Below are 22,384 nucleotides of genomic sequence, written 5' to 3'. Positions count from 1 at the left end.
TTTTTTTTTTTTTTTTTTTTAAATTATTGTTTTAATTTTTGGTTTTGGTTTTGTGGTTCTCTCTCGAACCCTCATATCCCCCCAACCCCCCCTTACCTCTCCACCCGTCTCCTCCTAACAGCTGCCTCCTTCCTCTTTTCCCCGCTCGCTCCCCCGGTGCCTTAGCCTTTGTTGAGGGGCGAAGGGGCCGGCGATGTCCGCCGCGGAACACCCGGCTCCGCGCTGCCGGCTGCGGCTGGTGAGATCGGCCCGCGCTGCTCGGCTGCGGGAGGCAAAGTTGGCCGGAGGGGGGAGAGGCGGGGGGCGCTGACATGTGCCGGCGTGCCGGCTGTGAGCGGCGGCAGCGGCAGACCCCCGCCCCGAGAAGGGTCGCGATGCGGAGAGGCGATGGTTTTTGCCCGGGATCGCGGCTCCGTCCGCGTCGTGTTTACTGCTGTCAGTGACTATCTTCCTTTCGCGGGGGGAAACGTAACTGTAGTTTTGCCGTGCCGCGCAGTTGAACTGCAGCCCTGCTCGGCGCGGGGGTTTCTCTCGCTGGTTTTGCTGCTTCCCTTTCATGAGAAAGCGTTATTGAAATTAGTTTTGGAAGTGGGAAGATCTGAGTCTTTTTCCTTCTCTGTGTCTTTTTTTCCTTTCCTTTCCTTTCCATTCCTTTCCTTTCCTTTCTTATTTTTATTTTTTTATTTTTTATTTTCTTGCCTTTTTCTCTTTCCTCTTTTCTCTTCCTGTATTTTTTTTTTCTTCTTGTTTCTTTTTTTTCTCGGGGCAGGACGGCGGGGCTGCGTTGCTCTGTCAGTGAGCGCGCACCTTGGGAGGGTCGCTGCATCTGTTACAGCGCAGTGTAAACTTGTTACTGAAGTGAATGTTGGGGAATTTCCGATGGAGGATGAGTAGCTGGGAAAGTTGCTATTTGGGTCGGTATTAAGGCAGCTTTTTTCTTTTTTTTTTTTTTTTTTTTTTTAAAGCCAGCTTTAACAGCTGGATAATGAGTTTATGAATATTCTGTATTGGTCCTTTCTTTTCAGTTTAGTATATACAGTGATCATTTTTTAACAATATGCGGTTAAATTCAAAGGTTGCTTACTGCTTTCAGAGCTTTTGGGCAGCGTGCAGTCGGCCAGGAAAGCAAACAAAATGCTGCATGTTGTGATCCTGAACTCACACTGGTTTCATGTGCATGCGTGTGCATTTGGACCTGCTATTTTGCAGAGGATTTACTTTACTTTGCTATATGAAAGCGCGTCTAGGAAAAAGATCACATCTTTAGTAAATACCTATCATTTAGCCAAACACAGTGTAGCTGCTATGGTTGCAAATCCAGCATAATCAGAACCAAATACCTGTCATGTTCTGTTTTATAGCAGTTTGGAGTAAATCCTGAGCACCGTAAATTACACTGTATCATTATTAATCTGGAAGCAGGCGTTCTGAATCTGAAGCGTGTTTTATCAGCTCTGCGTAAACCATCTTATTGCATCTGTTTTAACATGCTGTTGTTATTTAAAAGTAATAATCACGATAAAATTGATGCTCAATTAAATATTATGCCTCTACCACGATCTTTACTCTGCTCCACTGATTTATTTTGCAGACAACCAATAACCACTGTATAACTACTGAAATAATATTTGCATACAATTTCCCTAATTTATAGTGTGGGTAACGTCATTAATTTAATAGAAGCTGTTACAACCCGATATGTGGGTGTAGTTCAAATACTGAGCACATTATAGGTATTGAGATTTAATGTTTGCTTAATAACTTGCTTTCATTTGACAGTGGTTTTATGTGGATTTAGAGATGTGCACAGAAAGAAGGGAACTCCCATGCCTCTGTTTTTGTGTAAGGTGTTCAGGTATCACCACTCATTCTATAAATAAAATTTCCTTGTTTTCTTACAATGAAATTTGTGTCTACGTGTATGTATTTTTAGGGCTTGTGATGCAAAAACATGTTTTACTTTATGGCTGTTGCAAAGTGTTTTGATATCTACACAAACTCTGTAAGGCATGGGCATTCATACACAGTGGGATTACTATTGCAGAGATCAAGTTGGATTTAGCCTTTAATAATCCAATCAGTACATACATGTGCACATGTATATAGAATATGGGTGCATCATCTACATGTATAGGAAAACATTACATGTATTTTATCATACGTGTAAAGATTTATGTCTCAGACAAGTCATGTCATTCTTAGGAAGAGAGGAACTTAGCTCATTTATCCGTAAATGTGTGCTAATATATGTAATATGTGTGTACGTGCATCATCTCTGCACACCCAGAAAAAGCATGCTTGCCCATCAAAATTGATTTATTTTTGTATGTATTCAGTGTGGTTTGGTCACTGTATAATATTTACAAGTAAGTGCATTTTGCATCTTGTGTGAATTTGTGCTTCGTATTTTGCAACAGTCTTCGGTGCTTTTTTCTGCAAACTGGCTTTTGTAAAGGGTGTTTTATAAATGTTTATAAGGCAATTAGAGCCCCTCTTCTGCACTGCTTGCCAACACAAAAATTGTGGTAATCTGTGCTGCAATCGCCAGGCAGGCAAGCTGAGGCCTACGGTGTGGGGGGGAGTCTGTATGTGTTATCCACACACAAGTGCAATGCAAACCTGGAGAGCCTGAGAAACTTGCATGAAAAAAATTTATAGCTTGACTGCAGCTTTTTTTATCCAATGAAAAGGTTTAAAGATAACACTGCCTGTGCACATGAGGAGGTGATTCCCGAAAAGTTTTGGAGTGATGGGAAGAATGCCATTATTTTGTTTTTTCTTCCACCAGAGGTACTGATCTGTCCATTCTTGATGGGTATTTTGTCAAGCGCTATCAAAGTTGCAGTGTGCACTGCACCCGGTGTTCGGGGTGGGCAGTGGGAGCTTTGTCTTGGCAGGAACTGCAGACTCAGCCCCTTAGTTTTCCTCTGTAGGCGAGATTACAACAGTGCAAGAATGAGGGGTTTTGTTGACCATCAAGAATTTAAATTTTACATGGTAGAAATTGGGTAAAATGTATAAAATAAAGCCACAAGTATTCCAGTCAGCCTAATGGATATTTTGTCAGACTTGAAAAGCAGGAAAAAAAAAAAAAAAGACACAACCCAAAACAATTTCAGTTAATCTAAACTCTGGGCTAGGTGAAAGGGCCAAAGTTAAAGTCTGCTGAGATCCCTGGGTGAATAGAAAATGTTCACCTGGGCTTGCATTTAATATGAACCATTCCGTGATGGGGAAAAGAAGGAAGATGGATATAATGAAAAGCTTGAATGCCTTTGTGCACCAAGGGGACCACTTGCTGATAAAAATCAAATTCCATCTTTTAAATCACTTTCCATGCTTGTCTGTGGTAACCAAGTAAATGAAATCTTGAAGTGTCCTGGGACCGTGTGGCTAGGTCTGAAACTGCTTATGGAGTAAGGAGGTGCTATTAATCAGCAGCTGGGAAGCAACAAACCCCAACAAAAACCCAGCCAACCCAGGATTTAGGGCTCTGGTAACGCAAAGGTGGAGAGATGCATGGTGTGTTTCATTTATCGTTGTTGGTATTAATACTTTGTAAGTCCTACAGCCTTTGAAAAGTGGGAGCAGAAAAAATACTTAGTGGCAAAGTACACATGGAGGTACGTAAAGTAAAAGCTGGCGAAAGGAAATAAAACCAGCAGGTGGTAAAGTCGTAGCTGCGTGGTTGGGATAGCAGAGGCTTCACACTGCAGAGAAACAAGGCTGTTGTCTTTTCTTTTCATATTCTGTATTGCAAGTAGCCTCATTACAGCAAAACCAGCAAACTGCCAGTTATACAGGAAGAGGCTTAAACTCGCTAAACTGTTATATAAATAGCAAGTTCAAAGGTCTGTGGTGACAACGCCGAGAACACGACATCTGTGAGCCAGGTTCCCCTCCTGTCTGAATGCAGGAACATTCCACGTGCCACAGCAGTGTGCACTTCCAAAGCATCCCACAACCTGGAGGGGTGATCCTACTCTCCAGACAGAGGTGAACTGTTTCAGATCCAGCCTTGGGTATCCTCCTGCATCTGCCTTCTGTTTTTGCCGTGTGCCTCTGCAGAGGGCCTGCTCAGTTGCTGTTCTTTCACCAGGGTCTGTGCTAGCTTGCTAAATTGAAAGCCTTCTGAGTGTGGCAACAGTGTTGTGCTTCTGAAGGGAATGTGTGAAATACAGTAGATAGGCTTTTTGGGAGTTAGATTGATTTTTATTTCCCCTTATTTTCTTTTTGGAGGCGGTGAGAACGTTAGTTCAAGAGGAAGTTGCATTTTGAATGGATTTCAGTAAGAATTTTTGTAGGGCGGGGCGCCCGCCCCTTTTTTTCTTCTCCTTAAAAAATATTACAGTTGAATTGTCATTACTTCTTAGATTTGTATTAAAAAGGTTCTCAAATAATTATTTGAAAAAGTTTCATTTTCAATTTGTGAATAGATGGGTTGTGTGGCTGCTGGTGGGTAGGTGAAGGGGATTAGTTGCTGTCAAAACAAGCAACTGAGAAAGACCAAAAATATTCTTGGGCTAAAAACCTGTACTTTAAGTACATCCTGATTTAGTAATTCTTTCCTGACTGATATTGAACTCCGTGGAATGTAAATCTTGAAAGAATTTGGCCATTTGCTAACATTAAGGTCCCATCTATCCTGTGAGGCAAAATTACATTCAGTTTAACAGCATTTGAATTGTTTTTCTAATGATTCATTCAAGAATTTAGTGACTTTTTACATATACAAATTGGGATGGAGGGGAGATACTTCAGATACTGTTCAGCTATTCCAAAGCCAGGCAAGGACTTCAGAGGATTCGAGCACTTTTTATGTGAATGCCAATTATATTGTTTGGGATTTTGTTTCTGAATAAAAATGATGTTGTGATGCAGGTCCTTCAGTGAAGCAGAATTATTCCTTTTGTGCATCTGAGAAGACTTAGATTGTCACTGCAATCTAGAATTTAACTGAATGATTTAAAGGCAAAATGTGACATTCTGTAATGTGTTAAGTACACTGAAAGATCTCTGAAAAAATGGGTGAATACTTCTAGCCTTTTTGTATCTCTTAGATACTGCAACAATATGCTTCAGCTTCTTGGAAGGAGTGTTCCTATGCTGTCTGTTATGAGGCCTAAATTCTCTTTTCATCTGAGTCAAGAATAAAACTCCTATCATGTGCAACTGGACAGATATGACAAGGCTAGGTCTTTATATAGCAGAGTCTGTAGACACCTATAAAATTCTAAACATACAAGCAACCGTACTGAAACTATACTGATTTGAAGTTAAATTTTACTGAATTAGGTTCTTGATCACTCCCCAAATGCTTGGTGTTTCACTAATGATTAAACCCTTGTTCTTCACATACTTGATCATGCAAATGTATGGTATGCATCCATTTGTCTGAACTGTATCTGCAGCTTTACACCGTTGCACAAATGAGAGGCCAGAAAGAATGCAAATATTAAAGCTCCCTGAAAAATAAATAAATATGTATCTGTCTCTAGAAGAGCTGTAGGAAATAATTTACACTTTGAACCCTGGAAGAATGTTGTAACAGCATCTAAACAGGCAGAACCCAGTATGTATTTCCCCAGTGCCTTTAATGGAATTTCTTTGTGAGGAGGACCTGAAGGATTGGACGACTGGATACTCATTAAATGTATATAATCAATAAACACCATAAAGTATATATGTGCTCCTCCAGTATGGATTTGAGCTGTAGCTAATGTCAATGGAAATGCTCCTAATTTACTTCTGATGGCGCTGGGTTTGACCTTATCGTGGTAAAATGGGAGACTTTTAGAAATGTACTGCAGTTGTCTACCGCAGACCAAGATCAACAGGGCAATTCGCACATATGTAATACCGCATGTGTGAACAAATCTGCATCCAGTTTTGAACCCTTCTGATTCATATTTACTAATTTCCTTTTGAAAAGAAAAGAAAAATTGAGGAGAAACCTTAACTTTTCTCTTGGATGATGTTAATAGCAGCAGATTTCTGTAAAACCATCACACATCTATTGATATTGAGATCTGAATCTGCCCCAGCTCTGTGTATGCAATGCCATGAATACTTTTTAAAGACTTGAAGACAGTAAACCCAGGAATAGATCAAGTTATTACAACCTTCTAGACTGCTTCTCGTGTAGTAGTCAGAAAGCCACAACAGTGACTGGAGAAGGCAGGTGTTTTACTCTGTTGTTGTTACTGAATTTTGCATATTGGTTCTTTGTAATCAAAACATTTAATTGTTCTAGTACCTCCTCCTGTTTAATCAGAGACGTTGGAAGGTATGTTAGTCCTGACTAATGGAAAACTGTAGAGATTAAAAAAAAAAAAAAGGAAGGATGGCAACATACGTGCCAGTAGAATTTGAATCTCCATTTTGATTACCTTCTAATGATACAGTTATTTGGCTGAAGAGAGTCTGTGATGTTCAATGAAGATTTTGGGAAAGGAGGTTTAGATATTTGTTTTCAAAAACTCTGTACCAGAGCCCAGCCTTGCAAAAACTTGGAAGCAATTGCAAGTTCCTTATTGATTTCAGCACTCAGTACAAGGATTTGCAGGGCTGGGCTTGTAGTACTGAAAAAATAGTGTGGAACAAGAGAGCTGAAGTAAAGGAGTAAACAAAAACCTCCTGCAGTTAACTTCCTGGATAGTAGAAGCTGTTTTATCATGAAGAGGCTGTTTTTCAACTCCTACAAGGCAGATCCACACCATAAACTATTACTACTATTAAACAAAGGTCTAGTCAGTAGTCTCTTCTGTAAAACTTTATACCACACTTTAATGACATTTTATGTATGTGTTCAACTCAAAACACCAACTTAATTGTTTTTGTTGTTGTTGTTTTTGTTTGTTGTTCAGCAGTTAATTTACTGGACTATTTTCTGGTTATTATTGGTGAATCCTCGTTCCAGTTGATCAGAGGTGCTGTACTTTAGGGAAAGTTGGAGATTATACCATAACTAGAAGATGATTTTGACTGCAGATGATGCAGAAAATTGGAGAATACCATTTACTACGTGGTGTGTAAGTCTTGTATAGTCAGCAGTTCAGATGGATTCCTTACTCGAAGCTGCATGGTGCTACCAGTTATAGTAAGATGTGAATAGCCTGCTCGTAATTATGCGTCTTGGTAGGGGTAGGATATGAACAACTAGTGAGGAAGAAAATGAGGTTGAGTGATTTTTAACTTGGTGCTCTGTTGTTCCTTTGGCAAGTATTGTAATCGCTGTTTTTGTTCTGCTGTGGGTGTTCGTGGTAAGGAATAAGTAAATTCTGTAGCTCAACGTTGCTTCCATGAACTGGGGCTCAAACCTGCAAACATCTTACGACTGAGATTAGTGTTTTTTCCTCATGGCACTCTATATACTACTGTTAGGATTCAGCTGTAGCTTAAAAATTTTATTTCTGGTCATTCAGATTTAACTCTCGTGATCGGTGATGGTATCTTCATCCTACAGAGTGATAGGACAGCCAAAAGTAAAAGGTAAAAGTGGATCAGTACTTGGTAGCTTGTGATCTGTGCTAAGAAGACCTTAAAATGAAATGTTAATAATTTAAAATATTTTTTGCTGGAAGGATAGCAGCTCATTATGTAGGTCTAGTTATTCTTCTTTCACTTCTTTCTGTATTAGTGGTTTCGTTCAAAATGTCATTTGTGAGTAAAAAATCTACACCACTGTCTTTTGAGAAATCGCATACAAAATTTTGTAAAGCTCTAAGTATAAGGAAACACACTGTTATTAAGGTTGCCAGTTCCCACTTATTTTTGTCTTATGTAAGGAGAGAAATTGAGACAGTAGTAACAGTGTTTAGAGTCTGAGTCTGTTTCTGTGCTACTGGCAGTAGCTATGCTTATGTTTGAGAATGTAGTATCATAGATTTTGATAAACATATGCCTGTTGGTTATGCGCCTCTGTTTGCATAGAGGCCAGTGTGAGACGTTATTTCAAGGCTTTTAATTTCAGTGTATTGCATGATTTTGAGCCCCTGTCCCATGGCTTCAGTAGCCAGTTTACCTATGAAAATGCTGGGCTCTTTTTGGGTAACGTGGGGGTAATTTTTCATTGTTTGCAATTCCTGTAGAACAGTCGAATGACATTCTTTCTGGTGTTTCCTATGGAGAATAATGATGAGAAATTATCTTCTCTGTTTACAAGTATTTATAAAATCATTAGCTAGAGTTCCTGAAAGAATTCCAGTACAAGTCAGTGGGTGTGGTGAAGCTGATTGTAAGGAGAAGCTGACTGGGCCCTGGGGCTGGTGGTCAGCAGGGAGGAAGAGCTGTGAAGAATACTGTGTGTATGCTATGGTAAGCATTCTCGTAGATCTCCTCTGTGGGAAAGGAAAATGACTGGAACTTATATTTACTCAAAAAGCAGCCCTTTGATTTTTCATGGCTTTAATGCTTCGTTGCACATTGGAAGGCTCATTTGTCTTCACCAAGGCTTTGAAGAGGGATAGACCATTGGCCATTGGCTGAGGGTAGTAGTTGCTTGGAGAAGGAGATAAGTTGTACTTCAGTTCTTTTGGTAACACGTGGCAGAGTTATTGTCATCCTTTGTAAGATTGCTAAATGGAGGTAAAAATGTATTTGGAGCTGGAACATGGATTCTCTTATCAGCTCTGCCACTAGCTGCTTTGCTGTCTTGGGAAAGTCTATCAAAATGAGGTAATGGTATTTTCATCTTTGATGAATTGTAGTGGTTTGTTGTTGTTGTTCTAATGGAAAGTTGGAGAGGGAGGCCAGGTGTATTTACTTTCACCCAGTGTTTCTGTCAACTTATTTTCATATTCTTTGGGATCAATTTAGAATTGTTTTTGCATCTTTCTCTACTTTTAACCTTGCTCCAGCTACACTGTCCTTCATAAGCTTGCATTGTTTTGCCCTGTACCTGCAAGAAGAGCAAATGTCAGTGTAGGTTACTGTGGCATAGCTTACGCTTTAAGATCCTGTTCTGGATGTAACTTTTGTGCTGATGATCTCAGACACACGTAGCAAATAGGCTAAGATTTCTGGCCACAGACCTTTCATGCGATGTTGATTTATGTCTCTATACTTCCTTTTGTAAGGGAAGAGAAGAATAAAAGAATAACTTCTCAGAGTTTTACTGTTAGACTGAGACATTTTACAAAGAAGTCGGTGTTATTACCCCCTTTTTATACACAGGGAAATGGGAGCAATGAGAGGCAAAGTGGCTTGCTAAAGGATTCTGCATTGGCCAAGATGCTGTCAGTTGGGTTCCACTTCACTGCTTGCCCACTCTGATGGATATATTTTCCTATTCCACAGGAGTGTGATAAGGTTAAGCCCCTTAATGTTTATGAATGTTTATGGTGATAGAGCAAGACAGGAATCTAGGCAGATGTATTAGTAGGGGAAAGACATAAAGAGAGACAGGAAGATTTGTGCAGAGCATATCTGCAAGAAAAGAGAACCGAAGCAGACTAACTATTTTGAAGAGCAAAGAATGTGTTGTATATGTACAGTGTGCATAATTGATTTCATTTACCCTGCTCTGAGCCAGACAGTGAGAGCCACGAGCACTATGGAGTCAGAATGGCCTTGTTGCTCCAGAGGACTTATCTTTCTCCAGGTCTTGTAGCAAAGCGCTATAAATGCAGCTGTAGCTTAAGTAAACATCAAGACTTGGACACTTGACTGAGTTGGACATCTACACTTTTTCAAAAAGCATTGATGCTCTTTGAGCCAACTGCCTTTGTTTCTAGCAGACTGACACTTTGTTGGTTAACCCTGGGCATGGGTTTTCTTCACGTATGTCATTAGACTGAACATATTTTCTATTTATACCACTTGGGGGTACAAATTACAGCATTGTGTTTAGCGAGAGCTAAGAAGAGTACATCTTTGATGTTAAAAAAAAAAATGAGACAGGCAAAATTTTATTCACCACAGGTTGTTCAAAAGTCCTTTCTTTTGAGGTTCAAGGGAAAATAGACTGCAAAAACAACTGACGGTCATTATTTTTGTTCCAGACTATCAGAAGTTATTTCCACACACATGGATTTTAATAGATTATGTTTGTGGAATTTGATTCTGAATTATAGGCTTTTCGAGAATGTTGATGAAATTGTGTATATACTTCTAAGGCAATTTAGGGAGATTAATAGTAGCATATGTGCTTAGAATTATTGTCTTCATGGCCTTGACAGTTGCCTGTGGGCCAGCAAAATTGTTCTAGAGGGCTGAGCTGAAGGCCACTGGCTGAAGTTTTTCACTTATTTATTAACCTCTAAAACATACTTGGCCAGAGCTTCCTTTGCTTTCTCACTCTCTTTTCTGGAGAAGATGAGAAGATACACTACCTTAGCTCCAAAAGCTCCAAAAACATTGTGCAGTCTGTGGCAAAATACTGTCGATACTGTCCTTCCTTCTCCCTTTAAACAGCCCTTGCCTGAACTGACTGTTCTTTAATGTGCACATGAAGTGATCATAGATAAGGGAGCATAATAATTATAGAAGTTTTCATTATTTGTGTAGGAAAATGCCTGTTTACCTTTTCAGAATCATCCAGTCCTGTCTGCAGGACACTGAGCTTGAGTTTGGCTTGTAGGCCATGACTAGGTGTTTTCCTTGTCAGGATGATAAATATTACACTTTTCTGACACTTCATTCTGCCTAGTTCTTTCCCCGTTACCTAAGACAAGCTGTTGTGTGAGAGTTCTGCCTGGCTATAGACTGTTCATGAATCTTACAGTACATGACAAGCAGACATCTAACAAATATAACTAGGAACTACACAAAATATACAGACCTAACACAGAAGTTGTATGTTTAAAAACTCCTTAGGACTGCACAGATAATTTAATATCTAGACCACTTCTTATCTCCTTTATACCCATAAGTAAGAATGCCCCATTATCTGTGTTTCAACAAGATCGAGTTATTTTAGACTCTGTAATGATTTTCACTTCTGCAAACTCATACACTCTGCTTGCAAATTCAACTGCAACAACAAAAGATCTCATAAAAAAATGGAGGCAGGCTGGAATGTTTGGTTAAGGTTCAATGTCTTTCTAACTAATTATAAGCCAGTGTCAGAATAGGCTATAATATCTGTGGAAAGAAAGAGAGCATAAATGATACAGTTCCATTATACCTGTTCTTTTGTAAACAACTAACAGTGAAACGGATGTCTGAAGCAAGGATGAGAGAATTGATAAACCTTTTCCAAAGGGCTTGAAAAGTTGCAGTGAATTCTAAATGTAGATTAGGAGCAAATGATTTTAACCAACAGCTATGCGTAGTAGAATCCTAATGGGATCTGTCTGTTAAGATTACACAAAGTAGAGCGTTTGATTTATTTCATAGCTTTCTAACACTTCACTTTAACTTCATACAAATAATGCATTAGTCACACTGGATAAAATGGCGTATTGAATAAAGTTGTGATTTTTGTCTGCTCCTTCTAATCTGATTTTTATAAAGGATTAAATCTGTTTTAGTAGTTTGTTCATATCATAAAAGAGATTGCTGGCTGAATGAAATCTTTACATCTGCCACTTCCTACCTCATTAGAAAAGACAGTAACATAAAGTTCCTCATTTTCTTCCACTCTGTTTTATCCCCTCGTGTGTCTGAGTGTGTATTTCTTTTGTACATGTTTGTATGTTATAATATCAGCATGTTTTCAAAGTTGTGCCTAAGACTGCATCAGTGTTCAGTTTAGGGGAGCATTGCAAGGCCTTGTAAACACTGTGACAAAACGTGCATGATCAGGAACAAATATGTGCACACTCCCAGATTCAGCAAGGTATTTCAGTTAATGCATTGCATTACTGTAAGCGTGCCCATGTCAGTGGGCACAAGTGTGTCTTTGATGGAAAATGCATGTTGACTTAGGGCTGAATTAAGAAGACAAAAGGTTGGAGATTCCCATGTCATTCAGATGTCATGGTGCTAGAGTTTTTTAAACAAATCTTCTAGCTTATATGTACTGATTCTTTGTTTTATTAAACTTTTTATTACGAAATTATGAATTTAGGCCTTTTTTTTTGTAACGCATTATTTTCAGAATGTCAGTTTACTGCTGGTACATTTTATTCCTTTTGTTTAAGTCTGCATCGTTGACAGGATGCTGCTGTTACAATTGAGCATTGTAGGCCTTTAAAGTGTGGGAAGACTATCTGTTTGTGGATGTTTTCTCCTTTGTGTTTGATGTTCCTGCCATTTTCATTTCATTCTGTAAAGTGGTTAGGGCTGGGCAAGGGTCTTCTGATCTTGAGGTTCTCTGGGTTTCTGATGCTGAACACAGAGGTAGTATCCAGTGATTTTAGTTGCCTTTTTAGTCAGAAATGCAGATTCTGAAGGTCTCATTTCTCCTTTCTGAGGACTTCTGGAGTGCGAAACGTCTTCATTCACGTTTTCAGTTGTTGATGCTTTCAGGCTTGGCTCCTTTTCCTACATACTTCCAATTGATGGGAGTGCTTTGCTCTCAGATGTGTGCACAGTCAGCCTCTCCTCTGTAAGTCCAACTTGCAAGCTCTGGGCGCAGAGGTAGCGGGAGCAGCTGCAGCCCTGGTTGGTGGAGAGGTGAGCCGGGCTCCTCCTGGGGTTGCCACAGCATTGACAGAGGATTACACGCGCTTTGCTCCTGGTGAGGGATTGGGTTTGTGTCTGGTTCTGAGGATGCTTTATGAATAAGACTTTAAAAATCCCATGGGGTTCATCAGCCTGCTTTGTTTCAGGAGGAACTGCCAGCGGGTAGCCCCCTGCTCCCAGCTGCCCGCTCACTGAGGCACTGCTGCCCTCCCTGACTGCCACCCGGCACAGCTTTTTTGGTTAAACTATGTTCATTACTGAAACTGAGAAAAAACCCTTAACTTGTCATGAAAGTGGTTTTGGTCGTGAGTACATTCCTGTGACACAGAATGCTCTGAGGAAAGACAGAAATGTTTACCGAGGCAGAGATGCACTCTACTGCTAGGTTTGGGGGCCAAATGTGAGGAATATGAATGGGTTTGCTTGCTGAGGGCAAGTAGCTTACCTTTGGTATTACTGAGTGAACAGTGCCCTCTTTCTCAGCTAAATTGAAGTACTCTCGGCGGAAGGCTTACTTACGCCCATCAAACCGCTCTGACACCTCTGGCCTGCTTTACAAATGGGCAGTTGTAGGGCAGCAGGCACAGCTGTGCCTCATGGTGCTCCCACTGGTACTGGGAGGCTGGCAGCACAGCCGTCCCGGGGCTCCTTGTGGTCTGGCTGGTGCCAGAGGTCAGCCTGGGGATGTACATGATGGGAGCTGCACCCAGCACCATGGGCAGCCTGTCTGAGGACAACCAGTTGGAAATGGAAGCGTTTGCCAGTCTCCTCATAATATATGCAATAGCATATGCTCAGGGGTGCTGGTTACAATACGGTTCCAATTGCTGCTCAGAAAGCTGAATGGGTGCTGGAACCACAGTTTTGTAATACACTGTGGACTAGTGCAACTGTCCAGTGGGCAATTAACAGCCCTGTGAGATGGTGGTGATAATACACGGTGTGAGTATGAAAAAGCAGTGCCCCAATTTGTTTTCTGTGAGCAGCAATACTGACTGTATTTGAATAAGCAGACAACAGCCTTTGATGGGAGATGTTTGCTGTATTTTACTTGGCAGCTGTTTTTCTTAGTAGGAATTCTTCAATAACATTTATTGTATTTTGTGCTAGTAGGGGGGAGAGCCAGAGGAAAATCTGAGCAGTTTCACTCGCTTTACTCATTGTGAACAATAAGAAAATATTGTTGTATTAATTACCGTTGTGCTTTATTGGCAAAAATAAAGATATCCTATAATATGAAATTGCTAATATAAGAAAGGCTTTGATTTTCTCATTAGCACAGGATATTTTGCATCTGTTCTGGTTCATGAGTGCATTGCTGGCACTTAAATAATAATAATGACTCAGTAATGAATAAGAATAACAGCAACAAATAGGCATGTGAGCGTGCAGGCAGTCAGGCACCCTCCGGTGTTTATCAGTAGGTTGGTTTTGGAGGTCTTGCAAAATGAGCTGTTCCTCTATGCCCATTTGGATTTTCTTAGATCATTGCACAGCCCTTCATTTCTCTGCTGGCATGGCTGGGTTATATACAAGTGCTTTTTTCATTGCGTGTCAGGAGTAAAGTGCTGAAATTCTCACTTGAAATGGAAAAAACATGTCTTCTTTTTTCCCCTCTCTTCTTTCTTGTTTTTTCTTGTCTCTCTCTTTTTTTTTTTTTTTTTTTTTTTTGGTGTGTGTGTGTGTGCATGTGAATAAAATCTTAAGTACATCATTGCTGAGAATTCACGAAGGAATCAGAGCTCTGGATTGTTCTGCTAATGTTTCAAGTATGTTCTTAAAAACGTAGCCTCAGAACACTTTCACTATAATTCAGCCTGGTTTGTAGCAATTTTTCCCCGCTTCTTCTGCTGCTTCTTCTACAAAAACAGTTGCTTTAAACTAATGTTAGAGTCTATCTTGAACGTTGAAATGCCTAGGTATCTAAAATTCTTATTTGATTCTTGGTTTCTAACAGCATCTCACCTTTTGAAGTTATCTGCTTAAGTAATATTCTTTGCAGTAGAATTTATGGATTTAATTTTTTTTCAGCTCTTATCTCATGCTGGACTGATAATAGTGATAAGTGAAGGATGCAGAATGCCCACTTTGTTAAAACATTGGCCAATTTTATCAAAGAATGTTGACTTTTGGTCTTATAATCAAAGTAATTTTAGAGTAATTATTTGGCTTCATGATTTTGAGTTTGAGATAAAGAAAAATGTTCAAACTGGGGAAAAAAAAAACAGCACTTGTGATTTAATAAACAGCAACAATAAAAGAGTTCTACACTGTAAATTATATCCTAATGATTCTGCAGCTGAAGTGAATCATGAAGTGTGTAAACAATTATCTGAAATGTGACCATTCTGATTGAAATGGTTAATGCTAGAGAGCATCATCTGTGTGAGGGATCAGAGTTGTACCTGCCATTTAACTCCATTAAAATACCAACTTTAAAAAAAAAAAAAGTCCTTATTGATTGATTACTCAAAGTGGCACTTCATTTAAGAAGTTGGCATGTGCTAATGTGCTAGTCACAGTAACTATGCAGGGTAAAGCAAAAAGGATTTCTTTTCCCTTATTGACCTCAAATTATTTTTTGATCCAACAGCACTTAACTATAATGGCATGAACCTTACAAGGCATGCATGGTTAAATTAAAACAACAAGGAAGGAAAGGAAAAGAAAAAAAAAAAACCTACCAAACAAATAAACAAATTCAGTAAAACACATCTTTTCCCTCTAACTAAAACAGTTTAGCCATAGATAAGGCAAACAAAATTGGTAAAGCAAGTAGTTTATCAGCACATGACCCGTAAAGTACTTAAAGTGATCTGTGAATGGAAGCAACCCTAAGTCTGCTTCTTGTCACAGTAATTTGTCTGGCTTAAGGGCAAATAAGTGGGTCTCCTTGGCGGTACAAGTAGATCACCAGGTAAAATCAGATAGGAGTCTCTGGTGGTAACAACAGAAATACAACAAAGCTCTTCTTTTGATGCTATTTCTGCTGCTGTTGATGCTGTTAATGTGTGCTAATTATCATGAACCTGATAGGACTTATATTAATTGACTGAACTAAATGTAAATTCTGGTTAAATAGAAAATAGTTTAATGGACTTGACAGGTGCTGGTTTACTTAGCTGCTCTCTTCAGCGTAAAGGCATGCTTTAAAACCAAATAATTATCTCTATTTTAACCCTAAGATTTTTGGGAGGACTTAATATGTTCACATTTGACTCCTAAAATGTAAGAGCTTACGGTTCACACCACATCTTCTACCCTTCTCCCCTGTCCTGTGATACTTTATGCAAGGCTAATTGGTTCTTACAGCTTTTGTACTACAATAAAATCCCCATGTAGTCATTCATCACGTATTTGCATGGCACAGAGTAGTGTGGCTTAACTTGTTCAGACTCCAGATGCTGTTAAAGTAGTAAATGTTGGATAATAAATAACAACAACAAGCAATCTGACAGCTACAGACTAGATCTGGAGTTCCAGTTGGAGAGCATTCTGGGCTTCGTCTCTCTCTGTATCACTTAGCACAGTTGCAAAATGGGTACTGTGGGATGCATTTAATCTGAGAGGTGTTTTAGGGCATGCCTAAGATTTCTGAAGGTATTCTGAGATCTTTCAAATATCTTTCACGTATCCATGCAAAAGGAGAGTGCGTTAATGTTGGTGTTCTTTTGCCTGGGCGTTGCTTTTCCTGATTTACAGAAGGTGTTAGAATATGCAGTAGTGTAATATGGAAAAAAGTACACACGATACCTCTGGTGGTAAATGTCACTTTCTTTGAAAATGTTGGAATATTTATAGAATGTTTTATGTTTTTCATAATTAGGCATTGCTGTTAGTGCACGTGACCTCTCCATCTTAATTGTCAGAAGAGCTGTCAAGCAGCAGCACGTGCTATAGAACACAGCGAGAGCAATCCGCTTTTGTCATTTGTCAGCTACACCCGTGTCCTTAGTGCATCGGGATGCCTTGGCTGACTGAGATCTTCCTCCACGCTCTGATTTGGTTGCTTTCAGAAAGCAAGGAGGCATCCCGCTCTGTTCTGGACTTCACTGTAATCTGAATCATTGTATTCACCTTTGTATCTATTCCCACTGTGTAATATTCGACCTCCAAAAACACTCCCAAAATGATCTTCCCCAGCCCTGCAGAAGACAAATCCATCACACGGCTTGTGCAGAGTTCCAAGTCTGTAACCTCACTGTGAATGAGGCTGGAATGGTACCTCAAAGCCGTTTTGCTTTACGTGGATTAAAAATAGTGCTGTGCTTTCTGCTCCGTGCCACCTGCTCCAGTGAGAAGAGGAAGCCCCAGTTCCTTATAATATACATGAAACTGGCTGAACTGTACTCAGATGCACAGGTGCAAATAACTCCATTTTAAAACATGTCAGCTAATAGATTGTCAGTTGAGAAATTAGAATGGGCTCATTTGTAGGGTGAGGGTGGCCCATGCATGGTAATTACCACACGTCACACTTTATTTTGGATTACAAGATCAACTCATGCATTTACTTCAGGCAGCACTGTATTGAAGCTGTCCAGCATTATATCTACAGAGGTTTTGATTTCTCTTTTTTTTAAGTGAAATTCTCAGTCATTTCCTGTCTGAGGAGCATGCTGCAGGGCTTTTTGCAGTTTTTAGTTTTGTATTCACTAATTTACTGTTTGTTCTAGAGCACCAGTGATTGGGAGTTAAAGTTTAAGTGCACATTTGGCTTTTTAAAAATACATTTAATGTACAATTACTGCTGCTTACCATCTTATGATTGCGTGTTGTGGCTTAGTTTGTCTTAGGAAGATGGGTGTCTGTAATCTTTGAGGGCTGCAACTCCCTGTCCTAGTTTTCACAAAAGAGAAAGTAATTATAGATATTGAGATAGATACAGAGATAACACAGTGCTGTACGCTATGGTGTTTCTGTTATCAGTGCAAAATAAACAGAGAAAGAAGTTGAGGTAAAAGATGCCGTAAGTGGCTCCAGTTTCAGTCAATAATATTCAATATGGTGTTCAAATCAGATCTGGGAGTCCTGAGATTTGCTGTCTTGTTACACAGTAGCACAGTTCACCAAATAGTGGATTTAAGAAAGGGAACGTATTTATATTTCAATTTGTAGGTGATGTCTGCAGTGAAAATGTAAGTTGAGTTTATGGGTTGATTTCACTTTGAACTTGGGCTGAAAAGAAAGAGGGAATGAAAACAAAATGTAACATACAAGTAACTGAAAGGAAAAACAAAGGAGAGGTGGTTACAAGGCATGATTAGCTAACATAAAGTATCTTCTTTCAATTCTGTTTAGAGAACCACTGTGATAGGAAGACATAGCTCCACTCGTATTTCTTTAAATGGGAGAATATTACTGGATTTTGGACTCATCTTCTGAAGGCGTTTGTTTAAAAGCTCCGTGAATGCTAACTTTTCTGTTTAGACTGCAGACGCCCTGCAGGAACAGATCTGTTTGCTTTCTGCTAAAAAGTATCCCTCATTGTGAAAATGTTCCTATGATTCCAAAAAGATCTGCAGCTATGAATATGTATCATGAGTGCCATATTAATTTTCATACTCCGAATGTAGATGACTAATCCTTCCCTTCTGAGTAGGAGTCATATACTGCTCTTCACAATATTTTATTTTTAATGCAGTTATAATGAAAAGGTGGATCTATCATTAGAAGTGGTTGTTGCTTCTCTTCTGAAATCACTGAGACTAGCATTCCAGTAGCGTTAAGTGTTTGGGGTTTGTTTATCTATGTTTGTTGTTTTTTTGTTTGTTTGTTTGTTTTTGCATGAAATATTCTGCACGTAAATTTTGATCTTGTGTTTAATCATACTAGTTGCAATCCATGACGCCATCTTTGGGCTTTATCTGTAGCCTTTTAAAATCAACCCGTATTTTTAACAGTCAGTAACAGTCTCTGGATTGAGACCAAAGAGCTTTTGAGTACTTAGGTGTTACAAAGGCAGAATGTGGGGAGGGGGTGGTGAAGAATCAAATCCACCCTCCCGTTTAAAAGGTCGAGATAAAGCCTGATATAGTACCCCACCTCTCCTTGATAAGGCTGCTCTGCCTGTGTTAATGCTGTCCCTCCTCACTGTGGTGAACTTCACCCACTGACATTAAATCCTACAAGCCTATTCTGTGATTTCAAGGCATGTCAAGGGATTTAGCTGTACAAGCTTTTTCTTGTATTTGAAATGCAACTTTCTGATAGTAGTAGAAACCATGGATCAAAATGTGTGATTCATTCTCTTTTTGCACCTGTAAAATCTTGTAACCAAGCCAATTAATATAGTTAATTTGTTCAGACCACTAACTAGTAGGAAAAAAGCCACCCACAAACAGAAATCCTAAAGCCTATCTACTTTAACAACAACAACAAAAAAGGATGGGTTTTGATTTCATATGAGCTACAATCTTCTTTTAAAAGGCTGAATTTTTATGTGGGAAAATCTATTTTAGCTAAAGTGTATAATTTCAGCAATTTTATGTCAGTGCTGTTGGAAAACTTTACATTTAGAGAAGAGATCATTTTTACCAGTGGAAGAGAAAAATTGTTTTTGTTTTAAGATATAAATCTGAGCACCTTTTAATAAACACTAACATTACCGTGGGTTTTTGTATCTTTCATAAAATGTTCCTTTTAGTGCAACACGCATTGGTTAAATCCTGCAATACCTTAATGCCTTGCATGCCAGTGCATCCCAAGGCACTTTACAGTCTGTAAAGTTAACATTAGAAATGCAGCACATAAAATTCCTTAAGACAGTCCTTTTTAAAACGCTGAATAAAACATCTAAACTGTTAAGTTTGGATTAAATGGCCCAGCAGTTTGGTGCTTGTTTTCCTTTTGTGGAAAATATGTTTGAAACAAATGACTCAAATGAATAAAAGCTCTGTAAATAATATGACCTCAAATGATATTCGTGAGGGCCAAAATTTGCCATTCTGCAGGAGGAAGTCTAGACATGCACAAAGTTCAGCCTTGTTAATTAAGAGGGAGCAATACGCTGCAGTGAGTCAGAGCAATTTTATAATCCAAACGCTTCTAAAAGGGACTCTTGTCAACCTCCAGATCTTATTTGTTTTATAATCACTGTGTAAGGAGACTTGCTGGCTGAGGAGATACACGTCTTTCTCTTTCAGGTTTGAATGTGGTCCAGCCTGGTAGCGATCAAATCTGTTACCGTCTGATAACTGTTTGTTAGGTTATGCAAAATAATTGTGCTCTTCAATCAGTTCTCAGTGTCAATGTCACACAACTCATCCCCACGCTCGGTGCTAATTTTTGCCCTCACTGGCAGCCCCAGAGAGGAGGCCAAGGTTTGACTGTTATTTCCCTTTTCAGTGCTTGCAGTAGTCCTGCTGAGAGTGTGTGTCTGGGCTGTGGTTAAATGGTGTGTGCTCTCTTCTCTGTGGGACTGCCAGTCTGGCATCTCTTATAAGTATGATTTTTATCTTTAAGAGAACAAGATCCTTCATCGTCTTCTTATCCCACCTCTAGATTGAGCTAGCAGATTTTTTTTTGTATTGATGCAGTTAAAAAAACATAAACAAAAAGAAACAAACAAACCTACCAAGAAATCCAACAAAAGAGAAGAATGAAACTAGAGCTGCGGCAGATATGAGTTTGTTTTGCAGGATGAGGCCAAGGGAGACCTTGTGCTTTTGATTTTATTTTTTCTTTCCAATTTAAGATGAGTAAAATCTAAGCTGAAAAACAGCAACAAGAAAAACGGCCAACTAATAGCAATGGAATACATAAGACAGAAAAAAATCAACAACCCAGCATTATGCAGCCTCGGAATGAGCCAACAGATGTTCAGGGCGGGTTAGAAAAACATGATCAACAGTATGAAAGCTGCAACAGATCTAAACAAAACCTCAAAATAGATGCAGTTCTAGAATAAGCCTGAAAAAGAGAAAAATCATTATAGGCTTTCCTCCGATTAGCCACCGGTCTCTGATAAAAATGCAAGACTGAAACTTCTCAGAAGGAAAATTCTTACTGAGATGGGTTTGCAAACCTGTTGTTAGAGACTATTCATACACCTCTGCCAGTGAGTAAATAGGAAACAGGATGAAGGTGGGTAGTCTGTTCCTCACCCAGGAAAGGTGCCTGAAGAAAGAGCTAATTTCTGACCCTTTAGTGTCACTTTCTTAGGAGTCAGGAATGTATTTGTATCACTTAAAGAAGTTTTTTTTTGTTTCAATGGAGAAATTAAGCTGGAAGTTCCTGTGGACGGGCAGTGGTGTGAAGTCACCTCACACCTTCGCTGCAGCACCCTTCTCTTCAGATGAGGGATGGCAGTGAGAGCAGAGCAGTGGGTGCTGCTGCCCCTTGATGTGGGTCACGGCTGGCATGGCACACCTCTGGTTGGGGCCCATGCCCAGCTTGTTGGCCCCCTTCCCACGCTTGTTGGAGTGGACTGGCCATTTCCACAGAGCTGATCTTACTCTCTGATGTCGCAACCAGCACTGGAGACAGGAGTGAACCCTATGAGATGCATTTGATGGTCTGAGTCCTGTTTCCTCCTGCTTGAAATTGTTGTCCACTCGGTGTACCACTTAGTGGGCCAGAAGCCTGTGCCACGTATGGGCCAATGTCTGAAGCGGTGTGAAGCCCCTTGGAGAAGAGGGAACACCTCACCTCAGCAGAAGTCTGCTGGCCGGGACAGCTGCGCACAGCTGTGCGTGATGGTGCCTTGTGGGTGCAGGGATCAGGGCGGCCACAGCTCCGCACAACTGGAGACTGATCTGTCTTTTTGCATAGCATCCTTCTCTATTGGGGTGTCACCTGCTCCCCACTCCCTAGTGATAGTGCTGCTGCTAGAATGAGCAAAGCCTCTTGTGTGACTAAAAAGTGCCATTTTGAAAAGACGCCTCAGATGTGCACCGAGTGAGCTAAGTTACTGTAAAGTGTAAGAAGGCGGAATGTTGACCTCATGTTTTGTTGGTAGTGCTGGAGCAATGCCAGAGCGAGATCCTGATGTTAGGCTGGGGCAGGGCACCGTGCCCAGGCTGGTGCCTGCCATTGGTTTTCTGTGAGAGGCCGGCTGCTGGTGCCTGGGCTCCCACCTGCCTTCCCTGGACTCTGGGAGTGCTAATTAATGAATCAGCCATTTGTATAAGTCATACGAATTAGCTGCTGCTACCAGGTGGGTCTGTGCTTAAAACTTCATGTTGGAATGACAAAGATTTTATTCACTGAAATCAATCTTTCTGTTGTGGAGTGCTTGGAAAACAATTGATGGCGGTGCCTGGTTGTTGGTGACACCGGTGCACTCTGTTAAGATTTATTTAACAATATATTCTTTGTTGGAGAAATCCAGGTTGTGAGGTCAGTGAGCTTGATTCTCACTGTGTATGGCTTGAACCAGCAGCATGTGGGCTGCTTTGCTGTTGGGGGATGTTTGTAGAGACATTAAAGTGATTATATATCCTATTAAAAGTATTGTCTTTTGTCAGGTTTAGGGAACTGTGAAATTAGTGCTGAGCTGTACAGAATCAGGACCACTCTCAGTAGTTGCTGTCGTTGCTTGGTGTTCAGTGTTACCCTGTTTTGCAACCCTGTGCCACCAGTGGCTCCCTGCTCCAGCCAGCATCTTCCTGCAGCATGCTGAGCAGAGTGCAGCTCTTGACGTATGTTACAAGAAGGAATCCAGCTCCAGCTTTTCAGATGAAAAGGTTAAAGACTTTGACACAAGATAATTATAAAAGGAAAATGAATCTTCTCTTGGATCAAAAATTATTGTGTAAAAGAGTGTGTAAATTATGGCGTGCAAGTTAAGTAATGGCTTTTATTCTGAAATCTGGAA

The 22,384-nt window shown here is 40.0% G+C and overlaps 1 protein-coding gene across 1 annotated transcript in view; it reads left to right on the top strand.

The window, feature by feature from the left end:
- The first annotated feature begins 3,978 nt into the window (after positions 1–3,978).
- Positions 3,979–22,384, top strand: part of AFF2 (AF4/FMR2 family member 2) — a 340,167-nt gene continuing 321,761 nt past the window's right edge. The window contains exon 1 of the mRNA XM_042824815.1: positions 3,979–3,996. The gene's annotated coding sequence lies outside the window, so the exon portion shown is untranslated. The remainder of the gene's footprint in view (positions 3,997–22,384) is intronic.

Source organism: Centrocercus urophasianus, unplaced genomic scaffold, assembly GCF_019232065.1.
Source record: "Centrocercus urophasianus isolate 14NV4802_14NV808 unplaced genomic scaffold, USGS_Curo_1.0 seq_24, whole genome shotgun sequence".
Classification (NCBI taxonomy): Eukaryota; Metazoa; Chordata; class Aves; order Galliformes; family Phasianidae; genus Centrocercus; species Centrocercus urophasianus.
This window is presented reverse-complemented; position numbering and strand designations above follow the sequence as displayed.